The sequence below is a fragment of the Buteo buteo genome, chromosome 20, assembly GCF_964188355.1.
Source record: "Buteo buteo chromosome 20, bButBut1.hap1.1, whole genome shotgun sequence".
In the NCBI taxonomy this organism is placed as follows: domain Eukaryota; kingdom Metazoa; phylum Chordata; class Aves; order Accipitriformes; family Accipitridae; genus Buteo; species Buteo buteo.
The window spans coordinates 27,889,259-27,906,144 of record NC_134190.1 but is presented as its reverse complement, the minus strand read 5'-3'; the positions used below and the strand labels follow the sequence as shown (position 1 = coordinate 27,906,144).

At 38.8% G+C, this 16,886-nt stretch overlaps 1 long non-coding RNA gene across 2 annotated transcripts in view; it reads left to right on the top strand.

Annotated features, from left to right (window-relative positions):
• Window positions 1–16,510, top strand: part of LOC142042405 (uncharacterized) — a 45,183-nt gene extending 28,673 nt beyond the window's left edge. For both annotated transcript variants that reach the window (XR_012653755.1, XR_012653756.1), the window contains exons 3-7: window positions 183–397; window positions 3,656–3,861; window positions 9,939–10,661; window positions 14,615–14,800; window positions 15,997–16,510. This is a non-coding gene — a long non-coding RNA (uncharacterized LOC142042405). The remainder of the gene's footprint in view (window positions 1–182; window positions 398–3,655; window positions 3,862–9,938; window positions 10,662–14,614; window positions 14,801–15,996) is intronic.
• The last annotated feature ends 376 nt before the right edge of the window (window positions 16,511–16,886 follow it).

Here is a 16,886-nt window from a genome sequence, read left to right as displayed (position 1 = left end):
GGCTCTTTGCTCTTGTTCTTTTGCCTAAAGTGAACATCTCCAAAAGGACCTTCGAATTCAAATGGCTTTTTCTGTCTGGTTTTCTGAGCCCAGCTCAGAGACGATACTGGATGGTGCACATCCCCACCCCACCTCTCTTCTGCCACCCGGGGCTGATCGGTGTGCTCTTCTCTCCTCCGCAGCCTGGAGGCCCTTGGTTCTGCAGAAGGCTCCCAGCTGGCTAGGTCTGTCCTACCCTGCCTCCTCCTTTGCCTTGCTGGTCTGGAAACATCTGTCTCCCAAGCACAGCTGCTCCCAGGAATTGCTGCTCCAGTGGGCCCCACAGAGCCTTCTGCAGGGCGGCCTGAAGAAAGAAACCGCTTTTTTCCTCACAGAAGAAACACAATGCAGAGCAACGGTGAGTAAAGACATTAATTCCCTAATCTATCTGGAATAATAGTGGCCATGTTCCTGCGTGAAATTCAGAACTTGGCACCTAGTTATTCAGGTACCAGGAAGCTGGATATCAAAACAGTCAATTCATTACGCTATTCTGTACCTCTTTTTGCTCTTTCAGAAGTGGTGCATACCGGTAAAAGGTTACTTCTCCAATATTCTCAAAAGATCAAGAAATACATGCTTTTCTCATCAGATTAATGTCCTACAGATACTGCACTTGGTATTAAACTCTATCTATTGTAAAATTAGCTGTGGTACAGCTGCTAGTAGCTCTTAGACTCACACAGAAAAAAGTCTCATGACACCCTCATGTCCTTATGTGTGAATATACCAACTAACTTTCAGCTAGTTTAATTGAAAAACAAATCAAGAAAAGATTAAATGAGTCTCCAGTGATATCAAATTCCTGCCTACAAAATATTGCTTAAGTGCAGTTTGAAACCAACTGTAAGCATTTGCAAGTGAAGCAGCTAATTAAGTGCTCCAGTGGAGGATAATAGGTGGAAGCAATCAGAGTTTTAAGTAAAGCCAGTGGATTCTCTAGCATAATAGACAAAGGCAATGTATTAGGAATGCAGCATTATTGCAAAGTCCATGAGCAAAAGATATCTTAGTTTTAAGACGGGAAATATTGGACAACCAAGTCAATGATTTTCAGTAACCATTAGCTTTCAAAGAGCCTCTCAGATGCTCTCTCAGGACTCCTCGTTCTGAGTCAACTTCTCTTGTGATCACCTATTTTTTCTTCCCATCAGTTTGTTGCAAAGAGAATGAAAGGAAGAGCATCCTAGAAATCATGTGGTGGCTCTTGCCCTGACCTCTGCTTAATGAAGTCCTGTCGGATTGACTATTTACAAGCGTTGAATTAACTCCGCTGCTTGGAGGCTTATATTGACTTAAAATACCTCACAGATCAAATGTACAACTTGTCTTTGATTTGTTTATTACACCCAACAGTACAAAGTCTAGGAACATAGAAGGGTTTCAACAGGAGCTCTGGTGCAGTGAATTAACAGAATGACTTGCAAGATGACAGTATTTAGTAGTGATCACAGCACTGCCAGATTTCAACATCCCGTGTGAGGAAACTGCAGCTGCAAACAACACTGTTGTGTAGGCATTTCTATCTTGGTCATACTGTAGCCTCCTTTTCTTAAAACATACTTCCAAAAAGTTGGACCGCATGAGCAATGAGTAAACTTTGTGTAGAGCATCTTAAAGGGTTTCTCATATCAAATGGCACAATATAAAACCCAAAGAGATCTTCAACAGTTAAAGCAACTGGTGGTGATGTATGCAACTGAAAGGAAAAGGTCCTACGTTCTGCAAGTTCCCAGGAAGGGCATTCCTGAATAGGAAGGAGAAGTTAGGTCGAAGAGTTCAAAAGGCAGAGTAAGATACAAAGCATCAGCCACATTTTTCTGCTTAAAATTTCTGGATAAAGATAAAGATAGTATCAGATTCTCACTGGAGAGAAGGGCTTGCCCAAAATTACATTAGTCAAATCAATCAAGTGAAATCAGTATGCTGCTGAAACACAAGGCTCAGAAGAGAATTTCATTTGAAGTTCCACCCCAGGTTGTTCCCCAGGCAGTTTGCAGTGGCATGTCCATAACCCAACACCACCTGGTAACTTGAGACAATTCTTTTTGCATTTAGGGAAGGTGTTTAGCACAAAATGTTCAAATCAGATGAATACTTTTTCCTCTTCTCAAATGCTTGTCTTCAGTGATGTATGTGTGTGGTTTTAACACACATTTCATCTAAATAGATGAATCTAAATAATTCCCATCTTGGTCTACAGGTGCCGCTTAATGTCAGTTGGGATGGAAAATGCCAGAAGATAATATTTTTACTATGAGATGAAATTCTGTGTAATAAAGCAGTTTTTACTGGATTAAAAAGTAATATAAATGTCACCCATTATGAAGAGCTTTCCAAGTTTTGCAGTGCTGGTACTTCAGTGGCTGAAGTTTTCTTGCCTAATTTTATTGTCCAAATGAGTAGGAACATATACAAGGAAGGGGCCACTTGGCTCACTGAGACCAGTTTCCTGCTGTTGCAGACAGCCACACTACCTGATCTCTTCCATACACTGATAGAAACTACATCTTTAACACCAATTATGTGTTTTTTCCCTTGTGTCACTTAAAAAGCTGTTCCAGAACTCACTCCTCAGGTAGAATTAAACCTCTAGATTCAAGCATACATTTATTCATTAACAGAGAACCATTTATTCCTGTGTCAAAAAATGTCCTTTAGTTTAAGTAGGTTTTTCTTCCTCCCAGAGTTTGTGCTTCTGATGATGTATTTATAGACAGTAATCGTATCCCTTCTAACCCTTAAAGATACTTCAAATTTTGCAAAATACAATAAATAAGAAGACAGGCTATTTAGAAGAATATATTGCATTCAGAAGTAATGCCAAGAAAATGTCTGAGACACCTGATCCTTTGAAGCAGAAAATACACAAATTGTGGAAAATATAGAACTATACTTGCTCTTATATCATCACTTACCGATCTAAGATATGGTAAAATTATGTACAAAGTAAGTTGTTATTATGGAGACTGTTTTGATGGTGAGGTATGTAGGAAAATGTGATGGGCTTTACACATAAACTTGGATTATTGGGAAATCTGTTTTCTTGAAAGAAGAAATGTTTGCAGAGATTATCAACTGAGCTTCTAGTAACCATGACTTGACAAATTCACTTGACAGAGATGTCAACTGATAAGATGGAGAAAAAGAAGCTCAGTTCTCCAGACCTGATCACGCCTTTAAATTTTTCTGTTTGTCCTTTGTTAAGACATGTCTAAATTACCTTTCAAAGGTGCCTATGAAAGTTGCTGTAGAACTATTTGCAGGTGTAATTATCAGCAGTAGCTAGTGGCTATATATAGCTGTACCTGTGACTAGCTAAATTGTGGTGTCTATGTTTACAGATATAAAATTTGCCAGGAAAAAAAAGGTCAGTTTTTTGCAAATTAGGCACACAAGTAAAAGTATTTCCAGATACTTCTGTTGACTTCAGTAGGCTTTGGATCCGACTTTAAACATTTGTTCTTTTCTGCATCAGTTTTTGTAATGTTTCTATGTGACAAGCTACCTTTCTATAAATTAGGAGAAGTAACAGTTCTTGATCTTTTAGGGTAATGTAAGATTATATTGATAATTTTACTGAAAAACATTGTTGATTTAAATTTCACCTTTAAAGGTCATGGCTGACAGCAGAGGAGACCAGAAACCAGAGCATTTGCATTTCATCGGGTAGATCGGATACGGGAAGTACTAAACAGGCATGCCTTTTTATAAAGGTTGCTCTAAAAGTGGCAATGCTGTCAGCAGTTACACTTTGCTGCTTGCCTGGAGTATTAAGCGTTCCTGAATGGCTGCAGTCTCTGCTTTTCAACAGCAACTAAGGTAAATTTAGGTAAATAAGTACTAGTCACCATCAGAACATATTTTTAAACATCACTTTATTTGTATGAAAATCACCCCGGTGTATATATTGTGTGTTAGCAAGTTTTCCAAAAGGAATTTGTTTTGTTGCTGGGCTGAATTTGATTAATACCTGTTACAAAACTTAAAGTTCTGTTTGGAAGACCCTACCGAAAATGCAGTCCAAGGTATTCTATAGTTCAAATGATACTTGTCATGGCTTTTATCCTGCAGTAGTAGTTTGGAACAAGAAGTTAAAGACTAGTTTGCTATTCAGAATCACCAAAATGCATTTTTTTCCTTTCCTTTAACCAAAGCACGAACAACTGGGCAATAGGCTATGGGCAGCTCTGTTCTCCAAGGGAAAATTAGTCTGTTTCTCTTGGCTTTGGTAATTAGGTTAAGTTAAGCACTAACTAATTGCAGGCATTTTCCTCTCTGATTTAATAAGACAGGAAGTCTGAACCACAGTGAGATGATTAAAAAAAAACAGGGAGAGATATTTGAAGCACTGGATGTCCCATTCCCACCCCTGGGCTCCTTCCAGTCATCGCCACTGCTCATTTTTCTTGTCCTGGATAGTGCCAATCTCAGCAGCAGCTTACAGTGCTCAGGCGTATTTCACTGAATCACAGACATTGTACGGTTAGCAGAGACCGCTGGCGGTGGCTCATCCAATTTCTGACTTGCAGCAAGGCTACTGCCAGCACAACATCAGGTCAGCCCTGGCTTTGTCCAGGCAAATCTTGAAAACCTCCAAGGGGATTTTCCGCACCCCACTTGCTTCATGGCATTGTGTACCATAGGACTGAGGCAAGGCCATATTGCCTTTTATGTTCTTTCGAATTTTGAGTACTTGATTCTTCAGACTAAATGCTGTGCAAACTTTAGCTTTTTTGATTTCTCAGACTTAAGGGTTCTATTTTTAGAGTTGTATCACTGATGCACTCTGCAGATTAAAATAGTTCTTTCAAAGTGCAAAGTTTAAATGAGGTCCATATCTGCTCTTAAAGCTGATTTCTTGCTTTTTGATCATTTATGAAAGCAGATGTAACCATATTGATAAAACAACTTGCAAACATAGGAAAGCAGTTTCAAAATGAGCTATAAAGGAAGTTAACTGGTTAAATAATTACAAGCAATGACTCATAAGACTGCTATGAACTGATATTTTTGTGCTTAAATAAAATAATGGCCTGCTGGGTCATGGACATAATGGCTTATAACACTACCACCTTTTTGCTAGAACCTGTTCTTAATTTCTCATTTCTTTCCCACATGATTTCACTTTATGAACCCAAATAGAACTGACTGCATAAAAACTAGACTAGGGTAGTACAGAATAGAACAGAACAGCAATTTTGCATTCTACTTTTGAGATTATGTACATTTTCAGGGCACTTGAATGTAGAAGCCTGTGGGGTTTAGTCCCCTATTTGGAGCAGAATATTTTGTCTGCCTTGGTATTCAGGTTTCCAGTGAAAAGTACAACTTCAGCCTAAACTGAGTAGTACTTTTGTGCTTTTGCACTTCAGTAGCTACAGTGATGAAAGAAAAAACCTGCAGCAGAAATGAAGTTTATGAAGATTGTGTGTTGAATGTGTATTTTAATGATAATTCTTAAATATGTGATTCACAGAGACAAAGGGTGGAATGTATTGGTTTTGCATGGCAAAGCTTTGGCAGTGGTGGGGCTACAGGGGTGGCTTCTGTGAGAAGCTGCTAGAAGATTCCCCCATGTCCAACAGAGCCGATGCCAGCCAGCTCCGGGACAGACCCGCCGCTGGCCAAGGCTGAGCCCATCAGCGATGGTGGCAGTGCCTCTGGGACAACAGAGTTAAAAAGGGGAAAAAACTGCTGGGCAACAGCATTCAGAAGAGAGGAGTGGGAACATGTGAGAGCCCCAGCCCTGCAGACCCCAGGTCAGTGCAGAAGGAGGGGAGGAGATGCTCCAGGTGCCGGAGCAGAGATTCCCCTGCAGCCCTTTGGGAAGACCATGGACATTTTTGTTTCAGCTGCTTAAATCTGCAGGTTGCTCTGCCATACATTGAAAGCCTGAACTAGCATTAGTCTAGGAGGAGATGTAACTTTAGCTGTTGACTGTATCTTCAAGTTGACTTTCAGATGCCTGATAGGCTGTGTGCTTGTAATGGTTAACAAAGGAAAAAAGCGTTGCTTTTTAACAGGATTATAGTGTATATAAATGATTGATGATAATTTACATGAATGACATAAATTATAGAAAAATGACATGAATGGAAGGTAGAATTTCACTATATCCCCTTCACTATACTCCACTCCTTTCTAAGAGCTGAGAAATCTGATATTTGATATTTGAAGGTTCATTTTCATTTTTCAACTTCAATTTTAAATTGGAATTTGATATTTGCTAGAATAAAGATTCCTGACTCTCCTCCAGTGTACTACATCTTCCTTCCCCAAACTAACACTTAATTGCACAGATGACTGATCTAGTCTTGGGGGAACAAGTGGAAATATCTTGGACACCCGTTCACAAAGCCAAACACAAATACTGGTGTGTTTTTACATCAATAATGATGCCATTCTGTAGAATCCTTTCTCTGTTTCCAGGTCCATTACTGATTCCAATTATTGCTTCTCTCTCTCGTCTGTCAGCTAAACTCATCTCTGGTTGCGCTCTCTGCTTTTCCACACTGGTGATCTCCTTATAACTTTTAAGATAAAGGTCAGGAAAGCTAGACTATTTTCTTCTATCTCAAAAGCACCAACCTCTTAAAACTTTCCAATTTTCTGTGCTTCCTCCATATTTTTCACTCCATTGATTATAATGTCACTTTCAGAAGTTTCCAAATGAAAAAAAAAGTGTTTCTTCTGAGGTTTTCTGAGATGCGCATGGTTCAGTCAGTGTGTTAAGTGTAACAAAGTCGTCTGCATAATGTGGCTTGTGGGATCATTATATGAACACAACATCTGTGATATGAAAGAGTACAAGCCAGCTTTTATGATACAAAACAAAGAACTGTAGTGTTGGAACATAGAAGACTCTTCCTTTATCAAAATTAATGCAGCTTTTACTTTTACAGATAAAAGCATATTAGACAGATATTCATTAAAAAAAATTCTGGGGTATTTCTTAAAACATTACTGCTGCCTTATTGATGTCTCAGTATCAGTAATTCTCCATGCTATGTCAGTGTTGCTCTGACTGGGTTTTATTGGCAAGCTCATAGTACACTAATGCCTGTGGAAAAATATCTGTTTTCTTGATTATCTTTCTGTTGTCAACTTTATTATGCCATCCTAATTCTCAGATCTTCTGACACGTGTTCCATGTGCTAACAGCAAATATAAATGCAAGCTAAAAGCCTCACTGGAGCTATGGACAAAATAAATACACAGTCTATCATGTCTGCCAATTTCCAGTATGAATATGCTCATAGATGAATATTCAGTTTTGAGGGCAAGCGATAATCTGAACAAAATGGGTGAAATCACTTTGGCAGGAAATAATTTGCACAATTTGTGGATAAAATCTCAGCACATCAATATATGTATTTCTGAGAGAGGGAGAAGAAATTATGTTAGAGAAGGAGGAAGAATTTGTTATGGATGTCATGGGAGGTGGTGTCAAAAGTCATGCTAAAGTCAAGATAAACAACATCCACTGCTCTCCCCTTGTCCACTGAGCCAGTCATCTCATCATAGAAGGTGGTTGGTCAGGCTTTTCTCCTTCATAAATCTGTGCTGACTAATCCCAGTGACCAACTTGTGCTTAATATGCCTGGAAATGGCTTCCAGGAGGATTTGATCTATCACCTTTCAAGGGAATACAGGGAGGCTGACCAGGCTGTAGTTCTCTGGGTCTTCCTTCTTGCCCTTCTTGAAGACAGGATTTACATTTGCTTTTTTCAGTACTCAGAAAACTTCCCCCATGGCCGTGACCTTTCAAAGATGATAATGAGTGGCCTCACAGTGCCAATTCCCTTAGTATTCAAGGGTGCATCCTCTCAGGTCCCATGGACTTGTGCATGTCAAGTTCATTTAAACATTTCCTAAGTTGATCCTGCTCTGTGGAGGGTAAGTCTACATTTCTCCAGACTTTCCCATGGGTCTGAGGGTCCTGGTATTCCTGAGAGCAATTCTAGCCAGAAAAAAAAAGAACCAAAGAAGACATTCTGTACCTCAGTGCTTTCCTTGCCCCTCGTCACCAGGGTCCTGCCCCGTTCAGCACTGCGGCATTCCTAGCACTCCCTGGTTTTCCCTTTGCTGCTGATATTCCTGTGGAAGCCCTCATCGTCTGTCCCCAAGCAGAGCTCCATCTGTTCCAGCTGCTTTCTGCTACAAAGGGCAACTCCTCCTCCTCCTCAGAGGGTCTGTATCCTTTCTAAGGAGCATGTGTAAAACTACCTCACATTTCTTGTCAAAACAGAAGGTCGAGACACGCGACCCTCTCCAAAAGACAACCGTGACGTCCCAGACTTCCATACGGCAAGGGCAGCATACCTGCGCCTGCCATGCAGCGTTTGAGTTGTTGCTGCCTTTGGAATTAAAGCAGCTGTGTGCTTGCCCAGCTTTTTCATGCCCGTTTCCTACCTGCAAAGAAGTTAGTGACATCCAAACTGAGGAGCATCTAAGTGTTCTTTCTGTAGTCATAATAGGTAAAGAAGCCTTTGATAAGGAAGAGTCAGTATAATGCTCGTTTAGACTTTAGATCACAACGAAACGAACAAGCCATAGTCCCAGAAAACTGACTCAGCATCAGGAGTTGATAAGAAAGACAAATTCATTGCAGTTACTCTGGTTTTCCTGCCATTCCTGTCATCCCTTTTGCTACCCTTTCCTCCCCAACCTGTTGCTAGAACAAAAGGTATGTGTAATGGTATCATACACAAACTCCTGTAGAAATATTCTATTTCAATACTTGAATTATTTATATGTACTTGTATGAAAATGTGTTTTTCAGTCTTGAATAAAAGAAACTCGCATCTTCCCAACATTTCAGTCAGGTACGAGCTGCCCAGAACACACAGAATTTCCAAATAGTTATGAACTAATACAAAGGAAACTTTCACCTGGTTTGCTTAGAACATGATTTTAGCCTTAATCCTTTTGTTCTAATTGAGAAATGCATCAGAAAAATATACGTTACAATATAGTCTCTCTAGTGAGCCGTGTAGTAGGACATGTTATGTAAAAGAGGCTGCCATCTATGCTTTATTGTCTAATATAGAAAATCCTGTATATATTTAAGAACAATGTCTGTTGTTTTGAAAGAGGAGCCATAAAGCTCCCTTAAGTATTTTACACTGTTACACATTTTGCTAAGGAAGCACTATATGACAGGAATGATAGCAGTTTGAAAACCAGGCACGCTATACAAGAATTATAGTTTCAAAAGGCAGAGATGATAAATCCTTAGACAGGGTGCTTCATTTAAGTTAAGTGAGTTCAATATACAGTACTTAGGTCCAGAAATAAATTGCACAATTAGCTTACAAAAACTAATTATGCAATTCCCTGATATGACGTAAGAAAGCAGAATAACCTGAAGGTGTTAATGTAGAAAAAACTTGAGGAAAAAAATGCAGTTTAAAAGCCAAGAAGGGTGATTTGTGTGATACAGTGTCTTGTTCCCATACCTATATAGTTAATATAGGTATTATAACACTAACAAGTTAAAATGTTTTAATGTGCTGTTCATATGCAGAAACGGTGATTTCTGCAAATGTTTTGTAATGACGAGACTTACAAAGGACTACATTAGAGATGTGTTTCATGTACTATTATTTATTTGCAACTAAATTTTTTAGGATATGGTTGATTTTGTTACCTAATTTATTTAATTTTCTGGGAAATTAAGTTTTCTTTCTATCTCTAGTTTGCCTTCTGTGTCTGACCTTAGCTAAAATACAATTCCCAAGGAAGGTTTGACGTTAACAGTGTAAGGCATTTCTCAGCATAATGCAGGACCTTGGGAAGCCTCCCACTGCCCGTTGGGAAAGTCAAATATCAGAATCATAATGACACCTAGCCAGCTAGTGGAGAAGAATTAAACCCAGTGTTTTTTTGGTTCCCAGGCAGCAGCATGAAGGCAGAAGCAGTGGCATCTGAAGGCACCGCAGCAACGCTATCAGCCTCGATGTTTTCACACTGAATACTTTACAAAGGTGACTGGTGTTTCCACTGAGTTTACTCTGGCTCAGGGCTGCAGTGTCAATTACCTTGTCATGGAAAAAGGTTGGAGCAGAAAACACACAGACACATACACTGCTCTTTGAACATCTCATTTACTAAACCCAGTTATACAGGAAAAGATAACAGCATTGCTGAGACTACAGTAACAAAATATAGTAAATGCTTTCATGGGCCTATGGATCTGAAAATGTTGGACTTGTTTCATGGAACTTGCACTTCTGCAGTGTATGAAGTTCATCTTATTATGCGCAGCTATGTTTTCTGTAACAAAAACTATTCTCTCCAGTTTATGTTAGCAGTTCTCCTGCTGCTTATCTGTAGCCCTGTGAGACCTCTGAAGACCATCAAGTCCAACCTCCTGCTCCAAGCAGGGTTAACGCCAAAGCTACATCAGGCGGCTTATGGCCTCGTCCAGGAGAGTTTTCAAAATCCCCGAGGATGGGGATTCTACAACCTTTACAGGCAGCCTTTTCCAGTACTTAGCCACACTTATTTCCAATTCAAATTTTTCATTTGCAACTGTTGACTCGTCCTCTCGCTGTGCACTTCTGATAAAAGTCTGGGTTCATCTCTGCGCAGCTGCCATCAACCACCTCTTTTCCAGGGTAAGCAAATCCTTTCCCCTTAACCTCTTCTTGTAAGTCTGTCATAGAATGGTTGACCTGCACACCTGGTAGTTTGCAGGAGTGTGTATTCTTTGAATCGCCTGTCATGTTAGTCATTATTGAAAATGATAGTCTTGATTTCTGTTTATGTCATCTTCCCTATAACTTATCAGCAGAAAGAGAGAGCCTATAATTCCAGCTGTATGCAGACTCCAGCTGAGCCTTACTTTAGCTAGAAGACACCATGACCATGTGTCGTGGTTTAACCCCAGCCAGCAACTAAGCACCACGCAGCCGCTCACTCACTCCCCCCCCACCCAGTGGGATGGGGGAGAAAATCGGGAAAAGAAGTAAAACTCGTGGGTTGAGATAAGAACGGTTTAATAGAACAGGAAGGAAGAAACTAATAATGATAATGATAACACTAATAAAATGACAGCAGTAGTAATAAAAGGATTGAAATGTACAAATGATGCGCAGGGCAATTGCTCACCACCCGCCGACCAACACCCAGCTAGTCCCCCAGCGGCGAATCCCTGCCCCCCCCTTCCCAGTTCCTAAACTAGATGGGACGTCACATGGTATGGAATACACCGTTGGCCAGTTTGGGTCAGGTGCCCTGGCTGGGCATGAGAAGCTGAAAAATCCTTGACTATAGTCTAAACACTACTGAGCAGCAACTGAAATCATCAGTGTTATCAAGGTTCTTCGCATACTGAACTCAAAACACAGCACTGCACCAGCTACTAGGAAGACAGTTAACTCTATCCCAGCTGAAACCAGGACACCATGCAGAATTTATTCCACAGCTAACCTTTTTTTCTCTTTACTGCAAGAATTTTTCTCCTACTCCAAGGAAGCACTGCAAAACCAGAAGTTGCAAACAAAATCCCTGGCTACCACAGCTGCTTTCAATGGCCACAGAAACTCCATCACCTCTTAGAAAAATCTGAGCTGTTGGTGTGGGAAGGCATGATCTTTCACAAGACTGGCAGAGGAGAGAGCAAAGACAAAAGGCAGATATTTTCTGGAAACAATATAGAATATTTTCTGAGGAAGGATACTGAAAGTGGAAATAATGGGATTGTTTCTGGAAGGATGGGAGAAGAGGAAAGGGAAAGATTTTACAAAAGGAATCTCTTGCGTGCTGCTGACTAGGGCCAGTTCACCCTCTGATCTTTCAGTCCAAGAGTCTGCCATGGAAAATATAAATGACAAAAACAAGCCTCTCATACATTGGGATAACAATGATTTTATTTTTTTTTTTGAGGAGTGATTTTTTTAATCTTGACTTGGTCTTCTTTCTTGTCTGCTTTAATGTATTTGCCATTACAGCATCGTTCCCACTATCTCAGAAAGGTTGTGATCGCAAGAAGGAAAGTATGTTGTGACAGTAGAGATATGTTTCTTTAAAGTAAACGTCAGCCTTAGAAAAGAAGGCATGTTAGAGAATGGCTGGATTTAAACTGATGAGTGACTTAATACCCTTCTCGAGGTTGTAGTTAGAAACAGGCTGGTAGTGATCAAATGATCGTTGTGTAGACCATTTGGAAAAGAAAAATGTAATAAACCATTCTATTTTACAAGCTTAAAAAAAAGGTTAATAGCTTTACCAAATTAAACACGACGTTAATAAATTTTTTCTCCTGCCTTAATCAGCTCTGTCAAATCATCAAACATAACCCAATTTTCTTCTAACACTAGAACAGCACTGAACTGCCATTTTGATAAAGCCTTTCATATTAATCATCCTCTGTATTAGTAGCTTCATAGGATAAAACTGAGCTTCAAGTAAACAGTTCAGAAGTTTGTGCTTTTAAAAATCAGAGGAACTGTGATTTTGTAAAAATTATCTTTCTGAAGGCATTCCTGTCTGTCATGTCTTTAGAACTTTTTTTCGAGGAAATAAGTACATCTGATGAGAAAGCAGTGGATCAGCTCAGCTTCAAGCAATTACCCATCTGCTCAGAGATATAATAACAATCTGTAATACTGAAGCTTAAATTTTGAGGCATTTTATGTGGGTGTTCCTAATATTTTGATCTTTGACAACTTATGGGTTAATTTCAATAAGTATTCCCTCTCAAAGCTAATCAATTATACCATTTTTAAGTAACCAGGGGAAATGCTAAAGCACTTTATTTTTCTTTTTATGAGGAAAGTGGAATTAAATTTAATTTTTCAATCCCCAGTGACTCATTCTCTGATGTAAATTTTTATGATTCGTAAATGAGAATTGTCTTGATATTGAGGGCTACTCCCTTTTAGTGGGGAATATATATCAAACAACTCTTATATGAATGGTGGCAAAAACCTGTCCTGATAACGGGTAGTGTAAAATATGATTTACCTAATCCATTTTAAGGTATACTAATTCCTGATGGGATTAGACGAAAAAATGTTTGGAACTAGAGCTGTAAAAGAAACAATTTTGCCATAACTTTACTGAAGTTTCAAGGATTTTCCCATTGTGGAGTAAGCTAGCCCCAAACCTGGCGAAGACTGCAAAAACGAGAGTGACAGCCCAGAAGACCCAATGAGCTTCAGGAGAGAAGTCTCACTTGGAATGCAATTTGCTGGTTTGGATTCCTGTTTTGCCAAATGCGGCCTTTAGTCTGAACTCTAGGTATTCCTCCTCTCATGAAAAAGACTCAGTCGTGTAGGTATTGGCTAGCCAGGGACAACTGCTTTCTAGCATCTTTTATGTTTTTTTAGGTTTTTTTAATATTAAGTATAATGTTAACAAAAGCACAGAGTCTGATCTAGTTCTATTTCGATTCAGATGAATGATCTGAACCCTAAATTGTAGAATCATTAACTCTTGCTCTGTTTCTGATGGATCAGTATTTTCCAATCTCTGAGAAAAAACCTTTTTTTTTTGAAAAATGCCCATCCAGTTCTCCATAGAACTGAATTTTGATTAGTTATAGAGCATGATGACTTTATGATTTTTGTAGAGAACATTATGACGCTATGCTTTGTTAGATTTTTAGCATCTAATGCTTATGGACATACCCCCTTGAACCACAGTCTCAGGTTGAATATGACCAAGATCAAATGAATCCATTAAGGCAAACTTGGGTGTTACTAGAAATGATTCTCATGTCTCCTTGAGCCTGCTAGAATAATTGCCTTGGTGCTATTAATGAAATGTTCACTGTAGTACTAAAAGCTAAGCCTTTTTGTAATCAGTCTTTGCAATGATCCTTTCTTATATATTATCTATAATGGTAATGGAACAAAATATCATATTCTACTGCAAAAATTCAAACATTTTGTTAAAGAATGAAAGGATCTATGCAAAAAAACCCATGTAAAACATTTTGGGATACTTAAAGATGAAACCTACTCAGTATATATGAGTTAGCAACAGCAGTTGTATCTAAAGGCTTCTATCCAACATTGGTGTCGTGGTTCCCTGAGGAGTCTGCCAGGGAACATATGCACCATCAGCTAAGGTTTAGAAACCACCTAGGGTAAAGGGTACATTTTATTCCTCCACCCAATGTTAATTTTCATGCTTATGCAAATACCTTTTTTTCAGTCTTGAGGATAGACTCTATCCTTGAAAGGATATGAGGTTTAATTGTCAAATAGCAGTCTTGGTTGGAACTAAGATTAAAGTTATGTGCCACACAAAGGTAAACATTTCAGGAGACAGAATGTTGTTATACAGATAAATTATTCTCCCACTGAATTTTATTCTCTCATTTTGAATCACCACGGATGGATGGAATTCCTTCCTTATAGTGGCCACCTCTACCTCTAAGTATTTTCCAGTGGTTTAGGAATGAACAGCTGAAAACCTGGGCTATTTTGACTTCTACCGTGAGATGCTTAACCCTGCCCAGGCACTATGTAAGCAGCTTGAGTGCCAAACACAGTGCTCTGAATTATTGGGAGTCACAAGATTCAGTTCTTTCTTTGTTGATATCTGTTTTTCGTCCTGCAAGACTTTGCACAAGTTGGAAAAGATGGAAGTTCTCTTAACTGCTGCTCCCGACGAAGGTCTTTTTACTGATAAATATATTTGGGGAAGAGAAAACAGTCTCTTGGAAAGAAGGGGACACCCAGCTACATTTCACTGAAACTGGTGGAAAACTGGCTTCCTCTTTTAGCAGCATATGTGCTATGAGTAGGTGGGTACTGGAATTAAATTTCTATTATGAATACTTAGCACTGTATTTTATGCATTCAGATTCTCAGGGTTTGTTGATCACAGTTGCTTGCGTTTATAGTCCTTATTGTGTTGATGTGGCTGGAGCACAAATGGCCACAGCTGAGCTTTGTGACTCAGTAGACAGCTGATATTAGAGTTTGCTGTTATGACAGCGGTAGTGTCACTGATATTGAATAAATGAATGAATGAGATATAAATACATAAGATTTATCCTAAAAATACTATTTGTAATATCATGTAATTATTAACAAAATAATCCACATTCCACAGAAACTCTCTTTCTCACAGTCACTTTGCTATACATTTTCAAGGAGCACATTTTTCTTCAACAGTCTTGTAGAAATCTGATTTGCTAGAATTTTAAGTTAAACCTGTCAAACAGCTTTTAGAGAACCCCAAATTTAAAAAGACACACAAAAATCTAGTGTCCCTACCATATGTCTTCTACTGAGTTCCCCAGCAACTGAAGACATGGATACTTCAGTAGCATTTTAAAAACATATTATTTCAAATAATTTTGCTTATGCATGTATTCTCTTATATCTACAGTTTGGGAAACCCAGTTCAAAACAACAGTTAAACCCGATACATTTCCCCAGACAGCATCCAATGGAGTTGTATGTTCTCAGCATATAATTATGTAACATAAAAAAATAATGTTGTATGAAGCATAAAATAAATTGAATTTAATGTCAGGCTTTAATATGAGTAAGTTTGTGCTGATTTAGTTAGTGAGCTGCAGATTTAATTAGTTAAAACAAATTCCAGATTTGAAATATGCCTAAAGCTGCATCACTTTTTTCTGATAGTGACAGAACACCAGACATATCAAAGGTGTTTGCCAGAAATCAGAGGTGCAGCATGCTGCAGATTAACATGGAAATTGATCCTGAGCAAAAATCAAATGGCTCTTGAGGATAAAAATTAATCAAAGAGGTCTGTAACTCCTTAGTCTTCAAAAATCCACCCACATTATTTCAGGATGATCAACTTTGTGTGTTCAACTTGGGGGACATTTACTTGTCTTCTTGTAAAAATACTTGACAGGGTAATATACAGTACATTTTCCTTTCTTCCTTCAATAATTTTAAAACAGATTTGCAAAAAAAAATTGAGTCATAGCTAAAACATGATCAGCTGCCTTTTCTTCACCAGCTCACAGGCAACACTCACAAGGGACTCAGCTACTGGAAAGAAAATGTCAAGGCTCACGTTACAAAGACGGACTTCTACTAGCATCTGCACCACGCACTGCTGCCAACAGAGAAAATGGAAGCTGTTGCTTCAGCCTTCCCATTAGGAAGTCATGATCACCCTGGGATTTCCTTAAGCCCCCATCCTTTTATTCCTCCCTGGCACACAGGAGGAGATTTGAAGACACAAAGATCTGGCTTTCACAAGATTTCTGGTTTTCTAACAAGAAAAAGGAACTTACTAAGGAGGGTACCAAATTTGCAGATTTTTTTGTCTGAATATATTTATTTACATAGACTCACTTCGTGGCCTAAGCCAAATTTTTAATTCTGTACTATCTGTCTTGATTAGGTTAATACAGGTATAAATGTAAATTTAATTTTCTCTTTTTGAAGGACGCCTTGTAATGAGATTATCTGTAAACTGATCTTTGCTATCTGTCTTCCCCTGTTAGCTTCTTATTGCCAGGTGTGAAATAAATACATGCATTATCTTTTGAATTTGTATCAGTGTGAACTCATGAACGCTGTTTGGCTAATAATTTTATTCTTAAAGTGGTAGCCTCTTCCACCATTTAGCAGTTAGCTTTTACTTAAAATAATATTCACTATTACCCTGGGGTTTTTTTTACAAGAAATGATAAAAACTGAGAGCTGGGCTGAAGTGCCCATCCTTTGATAACAATTCTTATATCTATGACTTCTAAGAAATAACCAGCACTTAAAAATTATCGACCATTAAAAAAAAATTGTCTTTAAAAAAGTGTGCGGTAGAGAAGTTACATCAAGCCATTACTTCCCAAGTCAGAACAGACCATTTTTCCTGCCAGTATTGATCATCCCCGCTATGTG